The 18,767-nt window shown below is 36.1% G+C and overlaps 1 protein-coding gene across 1 annotated transcript in view; it reads left to right on the forward strand.

Annotated features, from left to right (window-relative positions):
* The window catches only part of fars2 (phenylalanyl-tRNA synthetase 2, mitochondrial), a 191,258-nt gene that overhangs the window by 3,858 nt on the left and 168,633 nt on the right, over positions 1-18,767 (forward strand).

Consider the following 18,767-nt stretch of genomic DNA (forward strand, 5'->3'; position numbering starts at 1 on the left):
TATAATGTAAAATGAACTATAAAGCTATGTTGAATTAAGACATTTAAAATTGGTGCATTTGGTACTTGTTTTGTGAGTGTGTCCATTATGTGTTTAATGGGTTGTGAACTAGTGTTGGTGACATAATGTTTAAAAAAAAAAAATATTGTGAAGAGCTGTGCTTCAAGCATACTATTGACACTTTCACATTTCCAAGGTTATCAGAAGCGCAAGTCGTCACAGTTGGGCAAACTTCTACAGTGGTGAACGGGAGATGTCAGCAAATTGTATTCCCATTTGCTCCATCAGCAAAAGAAAAAAAAACCCATGATAGTGTTTCTATGACTTTCCAAAAGAGGGAAAACATATTTAGAGTGATTGATTACAGTAGTCAGAAGAGAAAATAGTGTGAAATTTGCCATCACTCCCTCAGCTGTTGCATTAGAAACACCTTCGCAATGTTAATTAGCTTGTTTTGTAATTTACTGCTGAAGTAATATAAAACAAAGTGCAGCTTTATGAACAGTGTTGGGGGTAACGCATTACAAGTAACACGAGTTCCGTAAGTCTTACTTTGTAATTTTGCATATGCCAGCTCATGTTCAAGGCATTACACATGTACACGCCAGTATTAACGTCTGATTTATAAATGATCAAATGTGCACAGCCTACTATTTTTTTCCTGCATGTCATGTCGGGGATCCATAAAAGGGTCTTTTACATTTGCAAAAAATAGAATAATTTTTTTTGTTATTAGAAAAACAAGCAAAAGTAAAGTAATGCATTACTTTCCATAAAAAGTAACTAAGTAACGCAATTAGTTACTTTTTTAGGGAGTAACCCAATATAGTGCATTACTTTTAAAAGTAACTTTCCCCAACACTGGTTTTATATATATATATATATATATATATATATATATATATATAGAAAGAAAATATGTTAATAACTGTGGAAACAATGCCTAGTAAAAAAAAAAAATAAATCTATTTAAAATATAAAGCCATTAACATATTTATTGACATATCACTTAAGACTTACTGATATAAAATTATAATTAATTGAACATTATTTGGAGTGTTTCTCTATTGCACAATGCACATATCTTAATATTATGGCTTAATAAGGTGTTTTAATATCACTATTAATAAGGATTGTATGATCTTTGTATAATATCAGTTTTTAAATGCAAGATATTTAATGTGTACCTAAAGTATACTTGCAATAGTTCCACTTTAATTAGCACAATCAAATATACTTAAAGAATTGAAAATTGAATTTACCTTGGCATAGTTGAATGACAAGAGTTCAGTACATGGAAATGACATACAGTGAGTCTCAAACTCCATTGCTTCCTCCTTCTTATATAAATCTCATTTGTTTAAAAGACCTCTCAACATAACACTGACTGTTACGTAACAGTCGGGATCATTAATATGTACGCCCCCAATATTTGCATATGCCAGCCCATGTTCAAGGCATTACACAAGGGCAGCCAGTATTAACGTCTGGATCTGTGCACAGCTGAATCATCAGACTAGGTAAGCAAGCAAAGACAATAGCGAAAAATGGCAGGTGGAGCAATAATAACTGACATGATCCATGATAACATGATATTTTTAGTGATATTTGTAAATTGTCTTTCTAAATGTTTTGTTAGCATGTTGCTTATGTACTGTTAAATGTGGTTAAAGTTACCATCGTTTCTTACTGTATTCACGGAGACAAGACTGTCGTTATTTTCATTTTTTAAACACTTGCAGTCTGTATAATTCATAAACACAACTTCATTCTTTATAAATCTCTCCAACAGTGTGTAATGTTAGCTTTAGCCACGGAGCACCATCAAACTCATTCAGAATCAAATGTAAACATCCAAATAAATACCATACTTATGTGATTAGACATGCTGCATGACGAACACTTTGTAAAGATCCATTTTGAGGGTAATATTAGCTGTGTGAACTTTGTTTATGCTGTAGTCGCGAACTCGGGGGGCGGGAAGCACGAGAATTTAATGGGGCCGCAGCTTGAATCGGCTCATATTTAATGATGCCCCAAAATAGGCAGTTAAAAAAATGAATAAAACAAAATCTATGGGGTATTTTGAGCTGAAACTTCACAGACACATTCAGGGGACACCTCAGGGGACACCTTAGACTTATATTACATCTTTTGAAAACACGTTCTACGGCACCTTTAAATATATCTTTAGTTGGACCTCAGCAATACTTCCACACAATTAAAGTACAAACAATTTGTTGTTCCAATTTAGCAGACTTTAAGTATACCAGTTTAGTATACCAAAAGTACAATTGCAGGGTATTTTTATGTAGCACATAAATATGTATTTGCAATATACATAGCACAAAATAAATGCATTTCAAATACATTTTAGTATATTGTTTATTCTCTAGGGAAGTCATCTGTGAAAAAGGTCCATGGGCAACCAGGCCTTTTAGCTGATGTTACCACACCTTTGTGCGACTTATTGGAGAAACTGGTCATCTCCTTTTGTGTTTCTGATGGGTGAGTAGATGACCGAAATGTCTTTCTTGAGTGAAATAATGATTTAAATATGGCGATTTTCAGTTATCTTTGCAGTTTTTGCGTTCTGGGTGTTTTCAGCATAACAGTGGCAAAGTTTTAGCTTGAATAGTGATTTTTGTGTTGTTTGTTTGTTTGTCTTAATCCAAGGCTCATTCTCTGCAGATAACAAATCAACTGATCACCATCAGCTTTATAAAAAACACAAGCTGCCTTCTCAGTCTCCTCTGAGGAGCATGTTTCTCTTGCTTTTTCTGTCTCTGATGCATGAAGAATGGATCTGTCTTTGACCCGCAGAGATCGATGTTGTGCTCATAACACATGATTGTGGCGAGATGTTGTGCTCAGCGGGGTTGGGGTGTTGAAGATGAGGTTGGATTTAAAGGGTGTCTGCTCCTCAGCGCTATTGGAGAAGGTCACAGACGTGTCCTGTTTGCAGATGGCCCTATAGCTTTGAGTGGAAAGGTCACCAGCAAGTGGCAGGTCAAGGCAACAGACTGTGAAATCGTGTCATCTGATTGAGTTGATCTCTCAATTTGGAGCCCAGTTAACAGAGGGAGAAATGACAGTGGATAATGCTGGCCAAAGATTATTTAATGTTTTTTTAATTGTTTATGTATTTATTTATCTAGTTTTAAATTAAATACAAAGTTACTTTTATAAGATGATAAATAAGCAAGAGGAGATGGTGTCCAAAAACGAAACTGTAGGGTTAAACTAAAAATGTAGGGTTTAAAAAGCCAAGCCAAGATTGATGATAATAAATTAGTTTTCTGGAAACTGCATATTTTATAACGGAGCATAGGAGAAACTGTAGAATAACAGTGCACAAATAAATACATCAAGATATTATAAAAAAAAAAAATATATATAACACTATTGAACTAAAAAAAAAAAAAAAAACTTGTGTATTTGCATTTTTGAGCTGTTTTAATTTTTAAGGCTTGTACAGAACACACACACACAAATACAAATTATGACTGGCGACAGGGTCATGGGCGGTCAAGTCTCACTGATGCACGTGGGGAGAGATGGCTGGCCCGTGTGGGCCGATCCAACAGACGAGCTACTGTAGCTCAGATTGCTCAAGAAGTTAATGCTGGTTCTGATAGAAAGGTGTCAGAATACACAGTGCATCACAGTTTGTTGCGTATGGAGCTGCATAGCTGCAGACCAGTCAGGGTGCCCATGCTGACCCCTGTCCACCACCGAAAGCACCAGCAGTGAGCATCAGAACTGGACCACGGAGCAATGGAAGAAGGTGGCCTGCTCTGATGAATCACTTTTCTTTTACATCACGTTTATGGCCGGGTACGTGTTTGTCGCTTACCTGGGGAACACATGACACCAGGATGTACTATGGAAAGAAGGCAATATAATGGATAATATGTTTATTTACCTATATTTATCTAAAAAGTCTTTCATGTGCATAAGCCAAAAGTCTTTACAATACTGAGAAACAAGCTGATACTGTATGTGTGCATATGTCTAAATTATGCCCCATGATACAGATGTTAGATGATTATATGCCATATCTTTATGTACCTGTAAAGTTATGTCTCTCATATGTCTCAGAGCTCTTTCATCAGTGCTGTAAAATATGCAGCTTGGCTTATTTGGCAGATGAAGGCCAACTTAGCAGTTAAACCTTGCTTTTTATGATCCCAAATGGACTTTCATCCAACTTGACAACATCTACTGTACCTCCAACGGTTTTTCATGTGACTTCTCTAAGAAGCCATTCGAGTTACTTTCATACCTCTCAGTTTAAATGAGAATTTCATGCAAAGATAGCACTGGAAACATGTCCAGTTGAATCCAAAGAGAAGCAAGACAGATGTATATTTTGAGTGTGTGTTGGTTTATCACCTGGATAATATTCTTCAATTTTCATCTTTTCAAAACCCGCATCCATTTATGCACAGGTCCGTGCACATGGTGTGCTTGAAAGTAGTGTCAAAAGATTTCCTTTAGAGATCAGTGCTGTTTTTGCAAGGCTGTCTTGTTGGATGATTCTTGTTTTCATGTTGATGACATGCAGTTTTCATTGTAGATGTTGTGGAGATCTAGACAGCTTGTTAGTGTACTTTGTTTCTCCTTTTTGTCTACCGATTGTCATTCTTCCCTAGCAGCATATATCATCAGAAACAGAGAAGAGTCTTTTTCTCTCTTCACTCGAAAATCTCTGTCGATCTCTTTCTTAATGAGAAACAAAACTTCTCAATGACAGTTGAGGCCACCTTCAGTTCTGTTTTATGTTGTTTTGTTGTTGTTGTTGTTGTTTTTCTTTCTTTTTCTTTCTGATATTTGTGTGAGTGTGATCTGTGTGATTTCGTGAGATTTGACATTTCATCAGTGCTTTATTTTCTCAGTTTAATTTCTTTAAGTGTTAGCACAGCAAATCCTTCTTGGATCTCATAGGTTTTTATAAATTTTAGGGCACATTTTAATTGTAATATTTTGAAAAATCAGATATGTGGATTTGTTTGCACCAGCTATGCTATTCACTGGCATCATATCGACAGATAATAAAAATTACACTTATGTTAGTTTGATTATAAAGTATATTTGGGACTATATAGATCTGGCTATGTGACTATAGTTTGAATGAATCACTTTTTTTTGCATGACACATTGACTTTACAGTACAGAATGGCTCTTTCGGCATTATCCTAAATATTGTATAAGCATTGATTTCATTTGTGATTTGGCTTTCATAGTCAAGGAAGTCAGGCAAGATTTCGTTTTTTTTTTTTTTTTTTTTTTTTTTTTTTAAGTTTTGTAGAATTTTATAGCAAAAATGTGATTCAATTTGTGACATTTCCTATCAGGAAAAATTTAAAAAAATCTACATTTCTCAAAATATCCTGTTCTTATTGGCAATGCTAAATTCTGAAGTTAATGCATAGTAATAGAGATGTCTAGAAAAAAGTACCAGGACACATTTAATGCCATCTTCAGGGACGAATAGAGTTGTTTTTCTGTTAAAAGGCTGTATGTATCTTATATGAGATAAATTCATACAACTGGGATTTTTATTTCTGTTATTTTTTATTTTCTTTTTTTAATTAAATGTATTGTATTCATATCCTATTTAGGTTTCTTATACCATTTCAATCATATGATATTATGCAAAGTCATTTGGCATGACAGAACAAAATTGTTGGATAAGTTGGGTAAAACTTTACAATAAGGTTTTATTTCTACATTAGATATCATGAACTAAAAATAACCAATACTTCTACAGCATTTATTAATCTTAGTCAATTTTTATTTTCTACATTTATTAAAACATTTTTAAAATTGTAAAGTTAAATCTGTTAACATAAGTTAATGTGCTAATGTGCTGAACTAACATGAACAACCAGTGAACAATTGAATTGGTAACACTTTACAATAAGGTTCATTAGTTAAACATTAGTTAATGTATTAACTAACATGAATTAACCATTAACAATACATTTGTTACTGTATTTACTAATCTCCATTAACGTTAGTTAATGAAAATAAAGTTGTTTATTGTTCATGTTAGTTCACAGTGCATTAACTAATGATAACAAGATTTTAATAATGCATTGGTAAATGTTGAAATTAACAGAGATTAATAAATGCTGTATAAGTGCAGTTCATTATTAGTTGATGTTAACTAATGTAGTTAACTAATGAACCTTATTGTAAAGTGTTACCATTGTATTCTTATTAGCTAGTATAACAAACAAATAAAACTAGTATGCTAACAAATGAGACCTTATTGTAAAGTGTTAATCAAAATTGTTATGGTATTAATTCACTGCACCATACTTATTTATACACTGTTCATTTTTACACTTTTATTGAATGCCACCATTTGTCAGCTTAAGGGTTCAGTCTACAGTTGTACTCATTGCACTGGCAATATTTTCTGTCCTGTTCGGATCGGTTCATTTTCTCCCATCCCTGAGGACTACTTATATCTTTGCAGTGTCGGCAACATTAATGCTTTCTTTCAACTTTCATATTCTCTCTTCACTTGACATCTTTATAGTCTCTGAGCGATGAAAAAAGTGCAATGAAAAAAGTTTGAAAGAAAAGCTCTTGGAAGACATTGTGCTTGCATTATAGGGCTATACAGTATTATGTCGCAAAATGTATGATATTGATTCTTATTTATATTCTAAATATACATTGATATTAAACCTATTATTCCCCTTTTACAAGATGTAATATAAGTCTCTGGTTTCCCCAGAATGTGTCTGTGAAGTTTCAGCTCAAAATACCCCACAGATAATTTATTGTAGCTTGTAAAATTTGCCCCTATATGGGTGTGAGCAAAAACATGCTGTTTTTGTGTGTGTCCCTTTAAATGCAAATGAGCTGCTGCTCCCGGCCCCCTTTCCAGAAGAGGGTGGCGCTTTAACAGCTTGTGCTTTTGGTTGCTCAACAACAACAAAGCTGGAGAATCTCAAGCAGCCAAAATGAGGATTGTCAGTAACGGTGTTCAGCCTTACATTGTTCAAACCGGAGTCGACACTGATGGAGAGACTCAGGAAGAAGTTACAACTTTTAGAATGCAACCGGAAGTTCCTGGTCTCAGGGGCAGGGTTTATGTAAATGTTGGGGTTTGTGATGTCATCAACCTGGGAAGAAGCTCATTGTAGTCCCTACCAGCCATTTGTTGTAGTCCTTAAACAGAGAATTCTTTAAAAGAAAATATCTCCTTTGCTTTGAACTTTGAGTGTCGTAACTTTGCAGATGTTGTTTATGCTCAAACAGCAACATTACACACTAACTAAAGTTAAAAATGTGAAATCATAATCAAGGACCCCTTTATACGTGTTTGCTCTGAAAGGACAATTGTACCTATTTTATTGTATCCGGTACATTTTTTTTGTTTTGTTTTTCCAGCAACTCAAAATTCAATGATTTGTGGAAATGAAACATATTTCTCAGCATCAGTGTTTTTTCAACTCAGTTTGAAATCAGAGGCACTACTAAAATAGATTAATTTTAGCACTCTTGTTGAAGCTATGACACTTGCTCCAAACTAGTCTGATCCGTAAACAAAATGGTTCTGTTTCACTTTTTGGCTTTAATCAGTACGCTCTTAAAAATAAATGTTCCAAAAAGGAGTTTTTCACAGAAGAACTATTTTTGGTTCCCAAAGAACCTTTCAAGGATCAGTTCATAAAAGAACCATTTTTGTTTTAGTGTAAAGAACAATTCAACAATCTAAAGGACCCCACTATATTTTTTACCCCACTATAAACCTTGCACCTTTTGTGCAATGTTGAGCGTAGAATGTTTCAATACATAAATTATGTACAACCTTGATGGCTATAATTTTGATTTGATTTTATTTATTTTTATATATTTGTTGGGCAACTCCAAAATGGAAGCAGTTTTGTGCAACTTTTAGGCAGGGTGCTTTCAAGACAGCATGAGTGTTAGTCTCCAGCTTTTCTTCCACCTTTCCTTGGTGCAGGAATTTCCCCATCATGCAGTGCTCACAGTTGAGTAATGGAGCTTGCATGGGAGTCGTCACAATCGCAGGATCCTGCTGTGTCTGCACTGCATCAACTCACCACCCACTCGCTTCTGTTAGTGACTGACTGAACCCAGAATGCACTTCAGTGCCAATGATTACTCAGCCTACATCAGTCAGCAAGCCACCAGCTGGCTATGACAAAGCTACATGTAACGGCCGAGCGCTCTGATCACTAAGCCCTGAAGTATACTGACTGAACTCCTGGTCAAGGGAGGTTCTGACGTCGACTCGGGCCACTGCCGACAGTCGTGTCTTGAGCGTGTGTGTGATTAAGTGGGTGAGGAAGACAAGGCTTGTTTCTTGTCCACTTCAGTGAAGCAGTCACGCTTAAGTGCCTGTCATTGATTTCCAATGGGATGTTAGTTACGAGCACACATGATTGGTCGGGAAGATTAGGGCCTGCACAAGATTGGCTTGGCGATTGGCCTGGTATTAGCATCAGTTTTTGTTTTAAACTGGATTCAGTCAGTCAAACCTCATTCAGAGGTAATGTTAATGCTAGTCCGTCCCTAACAATATCAAAGGACTCTATATCCAACACAATCAACCACTGCGCTATAACAAGGTTTTTACTTTTTGCTGTTTACTCATGGTTTCATAAGAATATTTTTGTTAAGTTCTAAATGCACAAGAACAGAACTTCACCAGTTTAGGGTTATTTGCTTGTATTTATGCAAAGTTTACTGGTATTACAAGTAATTACATGAAAAAATTAAAATCTAGTTTGTGGCAAGTTCTTAGAAAAGTACCATTTTCAAGAAAAGTTTTAATGTAATGTCATGTGGTGTAACCAAGTAAAAGTAATATTTTAAAAAACAAACTAACAAACATGTAAGTATTCACATCTTACATAATTTTCAAAAAGGTTTTAAAATATAATTTTCAAGGTAAAAAGTATTTTTATATACAAATAGTGTGAATTATTAATTTTAAGATTTTTTTTTTTTTTTTTTTAATTTAAGAATATTAATTTTCTGAGGGGCAGCCGGAGTTGTACCATATTTTACAACCTGAACCTTTTACAACCTTTAAAAAAAAAAAAAAAAAAAAAAAAATCTGATATGTTAAGTGACTTATTGACTATTGATATTGATATACTACAAGGTTTGCATGGGGTTCTCGCTAAATGATATAATTTCCTGTATTTTTTCCTCCTTTTTTCTGTACATTCATTTGTGTCACAATTACATCCTGTTTAGTTGGTTCTGTCATGTCTGTATTAGTTTTCGTTAGTTAATCCGTCCATCTGTTTCTGTTTAGTGTCCTCATTTGCTATATGTATTTATACTCCCTGCTTTGTTCAGTCCTCGTCGGTTATTGTTTGTGTCAACTTGGTCGTGTTCATCTGAGTTTGCTATTAAAGACTGTATTTCATCATCTCCTTCGTTGTGCACTTTCTACAACTGCTTATGTGTGACAGAATAGCCAACCCTCAAAAACGAGTAAAAATGCGACCATGGACTCACTAGCGATGAGACTCCTCCTCCTCCTCCCTGACAACAGAAAGTTTCTGGGGTTATTTGGCCTGGATGCTCCGGAATGGTGGCCTCTCCCTCACAGCCAGCGAGCCTGAGGCACCCACTGAGGTCATTTCGGAACCAGAGCAGGATGACATCAAAGTCCCTGAGTCGACGCATGCGGGTCAGTCCATCACAGAGCCTGGAATGGACCTAGACCTGATAGATCTGTGGTCCACGGATCCAGTTCCCACCCAAGTGCCCACCCTCGAGTCTTCGTCTTCCTCGCCGGTCCTGTCTGGAGATGATCTTCTTCTGCCAATGCTCTTGCCTGATTTCCTGGTCCCATCTACCCCACTGGTTATGGCCAGTCCCCTGGCAGCTCAGCCTCAGGCTTCTAGGCCATAAGATCACCCTGGTCCGTCGGCCTCTCTGCTTCGCCGGTTCCTCCACTCACCCTGGTTCAGCCGCCGTCGATTGGCTCCTGGGTTCTGCCCAGCCCTTCAACCAAAGCTCCACCCTGGCTCCTCCCACCGCCGGCACCACCATGATGTTTCATGGCCGACTCCTCCGGGCCGTCCCTGCCCATCACCACCTCCACGCCCTCCTCCAAAGGCCCCTCCCTCCTTCCTCAGCTGGACATTATTTGGCTTGAGGGGGGTGTAATGTCACAATTATGTCCTGTTTAGTTGGGTCTGTCATGTCTGTATTAGTTTTCATTAGTTGCTATGGTGTCTAATTAGTTAATCTCTGTCCAGCTGTTCCTGTTTAGTGTCCTCATTTGCTATGTGTATTTATACTCCCTGCTTTGTTCAGTCCTCGTCGGTTATTGTTTGTGTCAACGTGGTCGTATTCATCTGAGTTTCCTATTAAGGACTCTGTATTTCATCATCTCCTTTGTTGTGCTCTTTCTACAGCCGCTTATGTGTGACAATTTTGACCACATGACGTTGATTTGGCAAACAGAAGATTTTATGTATTTTGGTTTTTAATATTAATCAAGAAAACTACTAAAAAGTTTATTATTTTATTATTTATTATGTACTATTTTTTTTCCAATAACAAGACATGCACATAAACTATGACTCAATGTGTCTCACTCAATTTGTCTCACACGATTGCTTTCCCAAACACCGTATAATTTATGATATACAAAAAAGAAACACGACTTCCATTTTTATCACAGATATTTTGTGCCAGTTTCCCAGGAAGTGATGCTTTTGTTCTCTTGAACACATGGGATGGAAATTATCAAGTGCTTTTTTCACAAATATGTTATGCGATATTCCAGTTTTGCACACAAGTGAAATTCACAACTTTGGATGGAAACAGTTATTGATGTTGTGTGCATAGTCATTGTATGTATTAATTGCATTTTTAATGTGTTTTAATTCAGTTCATAGATTCGGATAAAATTAGTATCATGTCATTGACCCTGAATATCAACATGCAGCAGATCACGTACATGTGAAGTAACACATTTAAGTAGTAAGTGATGCATGTAGTCATGATTTCCTCAAAATCCAGTCATAAGTGGTCACAGGAGATGCATTTCAGACACGTTAGTACCATACGTCAGTGGCGAGCTGTCTCAGCTGAACATTTGTGATTGGATCACCCATGACGGATGGTAATACAAGGTGTAAACAGGGCCTTAGATTTCCCGCTGTCAATCACAGTTGAGTCGATATTACTAGAACAAGGGTTCCCGCTGATGCCAGTGCCCTGTGATTATTGTCCTTACTACATCCACTCTCAAGAGAGGTGAATGGCTGGTCATTGCTCAGCGTGCAGCGTGGATTACGTGGGTTTGAACCCATTGATCTGTGTCTCCTCTGCAGTACCTGGAATAATTCAAACCGGGTAGAGGCTTTGACTGGATTCATAATACTCTTTCCATTGTGACTTCTTGTTTTCTAGCTCTTTCTTCTGTTCCTTCTAGACCGGTAGGCGCATGTGACATTTTGTCATACCGTGTTGAACATTTCATTGATTTCATTGTGGTGTTGATATTCACTATGCCACACTGAATTTCAGCTGACGAACCTCAAGGGACTCGCGCCAGACTTGAGAAATGCTGTAATGTCTAGAATTTCATTTATGGTAAGACCTGCTAAGACTTGCTTTTGCCAGGAGCATGACATAGGTCTGCTTTGAAACCTTGGTAGAGGAGGAAAAACAATACATTGACATACTAATAAGGCGGCTACAACCTGTATACAGTGGATAAATAGATGCCTTGGAAAAACGTACTTGCCGAAGGGGAAATTCGTGTTCAAAATGGATTTTTGTTTCCTTTCACAATTATTTAATTGCTTTTTTCTGAAATCTGTCATGGTTCAAATTCAAATCACTTTTTGATGATTTTTGGATTTTTCAAACATATGTTAAAGACACAAATGTTACCTGGAGAAACAATCAAACATGTTTATGGTGGAATATTAAGCTGCACTGATTGAAATCTGGTGATAAATGATATCGTACCAATAATTCCTTAAAGAAATAGTTCACACAAAAATGAAAATGATCCCATAATTTACTCACCCTCAAGCCATCTTAGATGTATATGACTCTTCTTTCAGCCAAACACAATCAGAGTCCAGTGGGTTAATAAATGCTTTCTAAAGCGAAGCGATAGTATTTTGTAAGGAAAATATCCATATTTAAAACTATATTAACTATAATCACTGGCTTCCAGCAATGGCCGTACATGCGTTCAAGAGAGAGTCGAGTTCTGGTGGAAGGGTAACCTTTGACCCGATGTGTGATGTATGACATAGCTTCGCTTTACTTATATTGAAATTGCTTAAGCTTATATGCTACGCCTACGTCATATGTCATACGTAGGGTCAGAGGTCACCCTTCCACTCAAACTCGACTCTCTTGCGTTGGTCGCACGGCCGTTACCAGAAGCCAGTGATTATAATTTATAAAGATTTAAATATGGATATTTTTTCTAACAAAAACACATCACTTCACTTAGGGCATTTATTAACCCACTCGAGTCATTTAGATTACTTTTATGATGGAATACTTTTTGGAGCTTCAAAAACTAAAATATTATTTAATATAACTCTGCTGAATAGTTTTGTTGTTGAATAATTTTGTTCTGCTGAAAGAAGAAAGTCATATACACTTAGGATGGCTTGAGGGTGAGTAAATTATGGGCTAATTTTTATTTTATTTTTGGGTGAACTATTCCTTTAATGGGGATGTGGATTTGGGGACTTATTTACATCTGATAACAGGTCAAGACGTGCATTTTTACATTCCTAATTAGCATTTATGCCTAATGTCATTCGATCGATATGCTGAGATCTGTTGATCAAGAAGTAGAGCACCATGAAAATGAAACCATGAGTGAACCATGAAACGGTGAAAATGAAAGCTCAGGGCATTGTGGAAACTATGTGAATTATTGTTTACTACAGACTCCAATTTTTTCACCATCATGTTCTCTGCATAGAGACTGGCAGCAGCGCTGGCCACCTTGATCAGTTTATTCAAGCGTTTTCATTCCCCCGAACTGTTGTTGCTCACACAGCAGAGGAAAGTATGCTTAGGAAAGTACGCTGACCATTAGAGTCTGGTCAAATAGGTCAAATTGAAAGTAAAGCCCTACTTGGAAGTTGTTTTCCAACTCTGTTTTTACTAAAATAGCTGTTGCTGTTGGAGCCATGACCTAGCGGTTAGTGCACATACTTCAATAAATTGAGCTGTGGTGTTCAGACTTGTTGTTTTAACCCAATCTTTCTCTGAAGAGGTTTTTAGCTCAACAATTCTCCTGTGTGATGGGTGTATTTTATCCGCAACAGACTCCTAACAGTGTATTTCACAGTCCGCTCAGCTTGTTCAGTGAGAAATGTTGTTATTAGTCTGGTCTCAGTCTTTTAGCACAAATTAAACTAGTCTATCTTCACTCTCGGCCCCCTGGCGGTGCATCAGTCAGACAAGGAGCTTCTGCATTTAAAACCATTACCGCCATGAACATGTAATAGAGTAAATGGATGATCGTCCTGAAGGAACCTGGCAGTTTTTCATCATGATGGCCTCTCGGAATTTGTCAAAGGGAGTGAACTTATTTTCAGCAGATTCTGTGGAAAAAATTGTGTGAATTTATAAATGTAACACAATGGGAGACAAATGTAGCAAGTCAGCAGAAACAGAAGTGTGTGTGCGGTTGAACTAGTAGGTGTTTGAAGTGGGTACAACTCCCCTAAATTGGTCAATTTAAGAAAATGTAAATTGGAAAAAACACTTACATCTACATAAGGCAGTTGTTCTCAACCAGTGGGCCACAAACTTCCAACAGGGCCTTAAGATGACTAAAAAGTATTTACATTAATAAATTATTGTCAATATATTCCTAAAATATTTATTCCCCCCCTCAATAACTATTGTTTTCAATTGAAGAACATGCAGTTCTTGACACCTCTGAAGTCACAAAATGAATCATGGCTAATTCATTTAATATCAGTACTCCCAGTTTCTGTCAAAGGAATAGTTCAGCCATAAATGAAAAGTCTGTAATTACTCACCCTCATGTCATTCCAAGCCCATAAGACTTCCATTCATCTTCGGAGCACAAATGAAGATATTTTTAATGAAATCTGAGAGATTTCTGTCCTTCCATTGACAGTCTACCACTTTGACGCTTCAAAAAGTTCATAAAGAAATTGTAAAACTAATCCATATGAATTTGAATGGTTTTGTCCAATTTTTTTGAAGAGATGCAATCGCTTTATATGATGAACAGATATAATTTAGGCTTTTATTCACATAAACATTCATCAGTGCACACACAAGTTGTGGTAAATGGAAGATCAAGCATGCTTGCGAGAACCAATGAGGCTCATTCTTGTCTGTTACGCAGCATGTTTGAGCTCTCGCTCGTCAAGCAAGTACGGTTGAGCTTCTGTTTATGTTCAGTGATCAAAGTTTATATGTGAATAAAAGCCTAAATTCAATTTGTTCATCATAGAAAGCGATCCAGTCTCTTCAGAAAATTTGGACTAAACCACTCAATTCATATGGATTATTTTTTTTTACGATCTCTTTATGAACTTTCTGAAGCGTCAAAGTGGTAGTTGCATAGACTGTGAACTAAGCAGCTTTGGCAAAATGACATCAGAAATACTGAAAATAGCTTATATCGTGGAGCCTTCAAATATTGTTTTGGACAATGGGGACTCTTGAGTCAAAAAGGTTAAGAACCACTGACCTAAGGTGACCAACTAAAAGTAGCCAGAGATTGTGCTAAAATCATTTTGATGACTTCTACTAGTGTAAAACATGGGCTCAGCAAATGTATTTTTTTTATTCACGTCTCCATTGAAATGCGTTCAGAGCAATCAGTTTTCCTGAAGCAGTTATAATCTATAGCATATTTAGATGTGGTGGTCTAACACCTCTAAACTCCGGCCTAAATACATTATGTTGGAGTTTGTGCGTGTAAAAGTTGCTCCCGAGAGGTTAATTGTGTAGCCTGGAGCTTTAATCACCTTTTTTTGTTGTTGTTGGTTTACCAAGGAGTTAGTAAATACATTACCCTGTGCTGCCTTGAGAATGTTCTCCTGTTGGAGTTAACATTTGTTTAGCTGTCATTGAGACAAATGATCTGGTGTGATAATTGTTTGAAATTGTCTGAGAAGTAAACCCATAAGAGAGCCTGATGAGAAGAGCTAACGAACAAAGCCATAGTCCATCTCACATTAATTTATTAGTAAGCTTATTAATGTGCAGATTTACCTCAGGTGTCTTAATGCTGAAGTGTCTGATTTCTCTGATATTAAAACACTTTCTCTTATCTTAATATGAGAAGATGACAACAGTAGGTTATTTTCCCTGGAAAGTTAAAAAAAAACAAAAAACAAAATGTGGCACCTTCATGCCACGGATTAAAAAAAAATAAAAAAAATGGTATCACTTTATTTTAAGGAGACGTAGTTACTCGTTACTCCATGTACTTACTATAGTAATAACAGTAAATTATGCATAATTACAATTAACCCTAAACCTAACCATAACTCTCTGTAGTAAGTACATTCTTTTGATAGAGGAAAACAAGATACATTTCTAGTTTAAACATTATTTATTCTGCAGACATTCCTCTTTAAATACAATAAGTATCAAGTGTGTGCAAAGTGAACCACATTTGGTTTTCGATCACAGAAAATGGTTTAAATTCAACAATTTGAACATGGAGCTGCTTTGCGATCCCCATATCTATGAGACTGAACTATACAGGGCCTTGGAAATGAATATTTCAAAAGGAAAGTTTATTAAGAATAAGAATCTAGAAGGATATTAAGATATCTTAAATACTTTTAGAGTTACAGGCACGCAAACTTTGGAAACGGAATATTTATGGCACTCAGACAGGAATGTTCCATGCAATTTGAGTTGATAGAAAAACACAAGACACATTTCTAGTTTCAATTTTCTTCAGATATTCCTCTTTAAAAGAAAAAAAGTATTTGTTTTTGTCTGTTTTTGACCACTGAAAAGGTGTATGGAGCCGCATTAAGATCTCCAAATCTCTGGGACTGAACCATTGAGGGCCTTTAAAATGAAGATGCCAATCTATCTTTATCATCTTTCTATCTTTCTATCATTATTATTATTATTATTATTATTACTGTTATTATTATTGATATGACTGTTGCCGTCATCACAAAAATATTATCATCATTGTCATCTTTAGCATTACTATTGTTATTATTATTGTTGTTATTAATGTTATTATATTATTATTGATTTTACTATTGCTGTCAATACAAAAAAATTATCATCATCACCATATTTAGTATTACCATTGTTATTATTATTACTGTTATTACTGTTACTATTATTATTGATAATGTTATTTCTATTATTATTATTGTTATTATTGATATTACTATTGCCGTCAACACAAAATATTATCATTACCATCTTTAGTATTAGTATCACTACTGTTATTATTGTTATTATTATTTATTTTACTATTGCTGTCAACACAACTTATGAACACCATCTTTAGTATTACTATCGTTATTATTATTACTGATATTACTGTTGTCATCATCACAAAATATTATTATCATTATTATCATACTTGCTATTACTATTTAAATACTTCTATTTTTGATTACTTTTCATTGCTGTTACTATCATTGCTTTTATTGTTGTTTTTGTGTTTTGTTGTTGTGTTTTGTGTTCACCCTATGTTGTATGTTTCGCACTCCTAATAAAAAAAAAAATGAAGTTGCCAATAGGAAAGTTTGTATTAAAAAAAAAAAAAAAAGGATATTAAGATATCTTTAATACTTGAGTTACAGGCATGCAAACTTGAGGCAAAAAAACACAAACAATTGCTTTTTGCCATTTTTGAACGGTCACCGTTGGCATATAATGAAACAAAGATTGCTAAAGTCAACAGATTTTTCTAAAAGATCTACCAATCTCTGGGTAAAACTAAAATAATGATGCTGCCATCTTTCTGAAGTCATTTTTACACCCCTGTAAATTGGCTCCAAATCTCAGGTGAAAATTGTCATTTTGACCCCATTTAATATTTTGGCTTTCATCACTATTTATGTTTGTCTTTCTACAAAAAAAAAAAAAATATTAACAAAATCAAAAAATTAAGCTGGGGAAGTTTCCGAAATTTGGTTGATTTGACACGGAATGACTCATTTGCGACTTTTTATCTCACAATTATGATTTTTTTTTTTTTTTTTCTAGCAATTTCAAGTTTACATCTCATAATTCTGATGAAAAAGTCAGAATTGTGGGATATACACATTTACAATTGCAAGAAAAATGTCAAAATTGCGAGTTTATGTATCAGAGTTCTAATGCTTTTTTTCTATTTGTGTGAGCTATAAACTCGCACACAAAAAAGTAAATTGTGAGATAAAAAGTCAGTTTTTTTTTTTTAATTTATTTTTTATTCTGTGGTGGAAACAATCTCCTATAGCATTCTGTCTGTGTCATTAAAAGTTGGCAAATAGGCCAAAAATAAAATAAAGGAAGTTGCTTATTGCCAGCCATACCACACATCACCTGGTGAGAAACGTGCTAATAAATTGAGTGGATGTTATCGCAGTGGTCCGACTGTGGGGAGCGCTCCTCTCAGACTTACAGAGTCTTGTTGCTCTGCAGGACACTCCCATCTGCTCCATATAGCTCTTCCTGGCCCTGCTGGGTCTGCTGCCTCAGCCTGTGCCCATGAATAGTGCCCAACACAGACACCTCAGTGCCAGCTTGCCTTGTGATGTAACATGGGATGCGTCCCCTGCCAGCTCGCCATTCACTTCCTCTTACAACCGGTTCACACATGGTGCGGTTTCATTGCTTGAGTCATTGAGTGACATTTAGACGCTCGGCCGCTGTGGGCCTGCAAACCCCTTGATGTGACGTGATTTCAAGTGATTATTTATACACTCGCACTTTGAGTAGGTCACATAAGGAAGATTTTATTTCTGAAAATGGGTGTTTGTTTTTAAGGTGACAAGATGTGGGCAGCAGCTCTGAGAAAGAATAGTGAAAAGAAAAAAAAATGAGTCTGAAAATGACTAAACGCTTCTTCCTTTGCATGAGTCATTGTTTGATCTCTTGATTTATAGACTGATCAGCTGGATGAAACCCAATTAGATCTTAATCATCAATCTTTGGAAATCATATCATTTACCTTAGCTTTCATGACACTGCATAAACACCACTGTACTCTCAGTGGTGGGCATTCTAAAGGCTGGGCATCAGACCAAGCCACCCCATGGGCATTTGGGGCACCTTATCCGTGGTTCATGAGGCTGTTGGTAGTCCCGACGGCTACAGCCTGCTGACTGCACATCATCTAGACAGTCATTGGGCAAGCTGGGGCTTTTCAGGCTCTGAAGAAGTCAGGTCAAGTTTGTATCAGGTTGGCATCCCTCTCAAGGGTTCTCAGCTGAAAGCTGTGAGCTTAATTCAATATTGCATAAAGATGGATGCTGCCAACAGAAATTAAGAGTCTATAGCTCGATTCCAAAAACCTGAGCTACTGTTTACTGGCTATATAGGCAGCATCACAACAGAAATAGAACCTCATAAGTGGCTGATTTGGGATGCTCTGTTTATGCATCAACTCTGTGCCAAATTAGAACTCAAGACTCAGCATTGATTTCAAAATAATTAGCATGTTGTTAAGCTAACAACATGATACTCCAATAAGCATAAAGATAACACAAATAGCCATCTTCACATGAATCGCACTGGAAACCCAACCACAGACTTTA

This window comes from Megalobrama amblycephala, linkage group LG22 (genome assembly GCF_018812025.1).
Source record: "Megalobrama amblycephala isolate DHTTF-2021 linkage group LG22, ASM1881202v1, whole genome shotgun sequence".
In the NCBI taxonomy this organism is placed as follows: Eukaryota; Metazoa; Chordata; class Actinopteri; order Cypriniformes; family Xenocyprididae; genus Megalobrama; species Megalobrama amblycephala.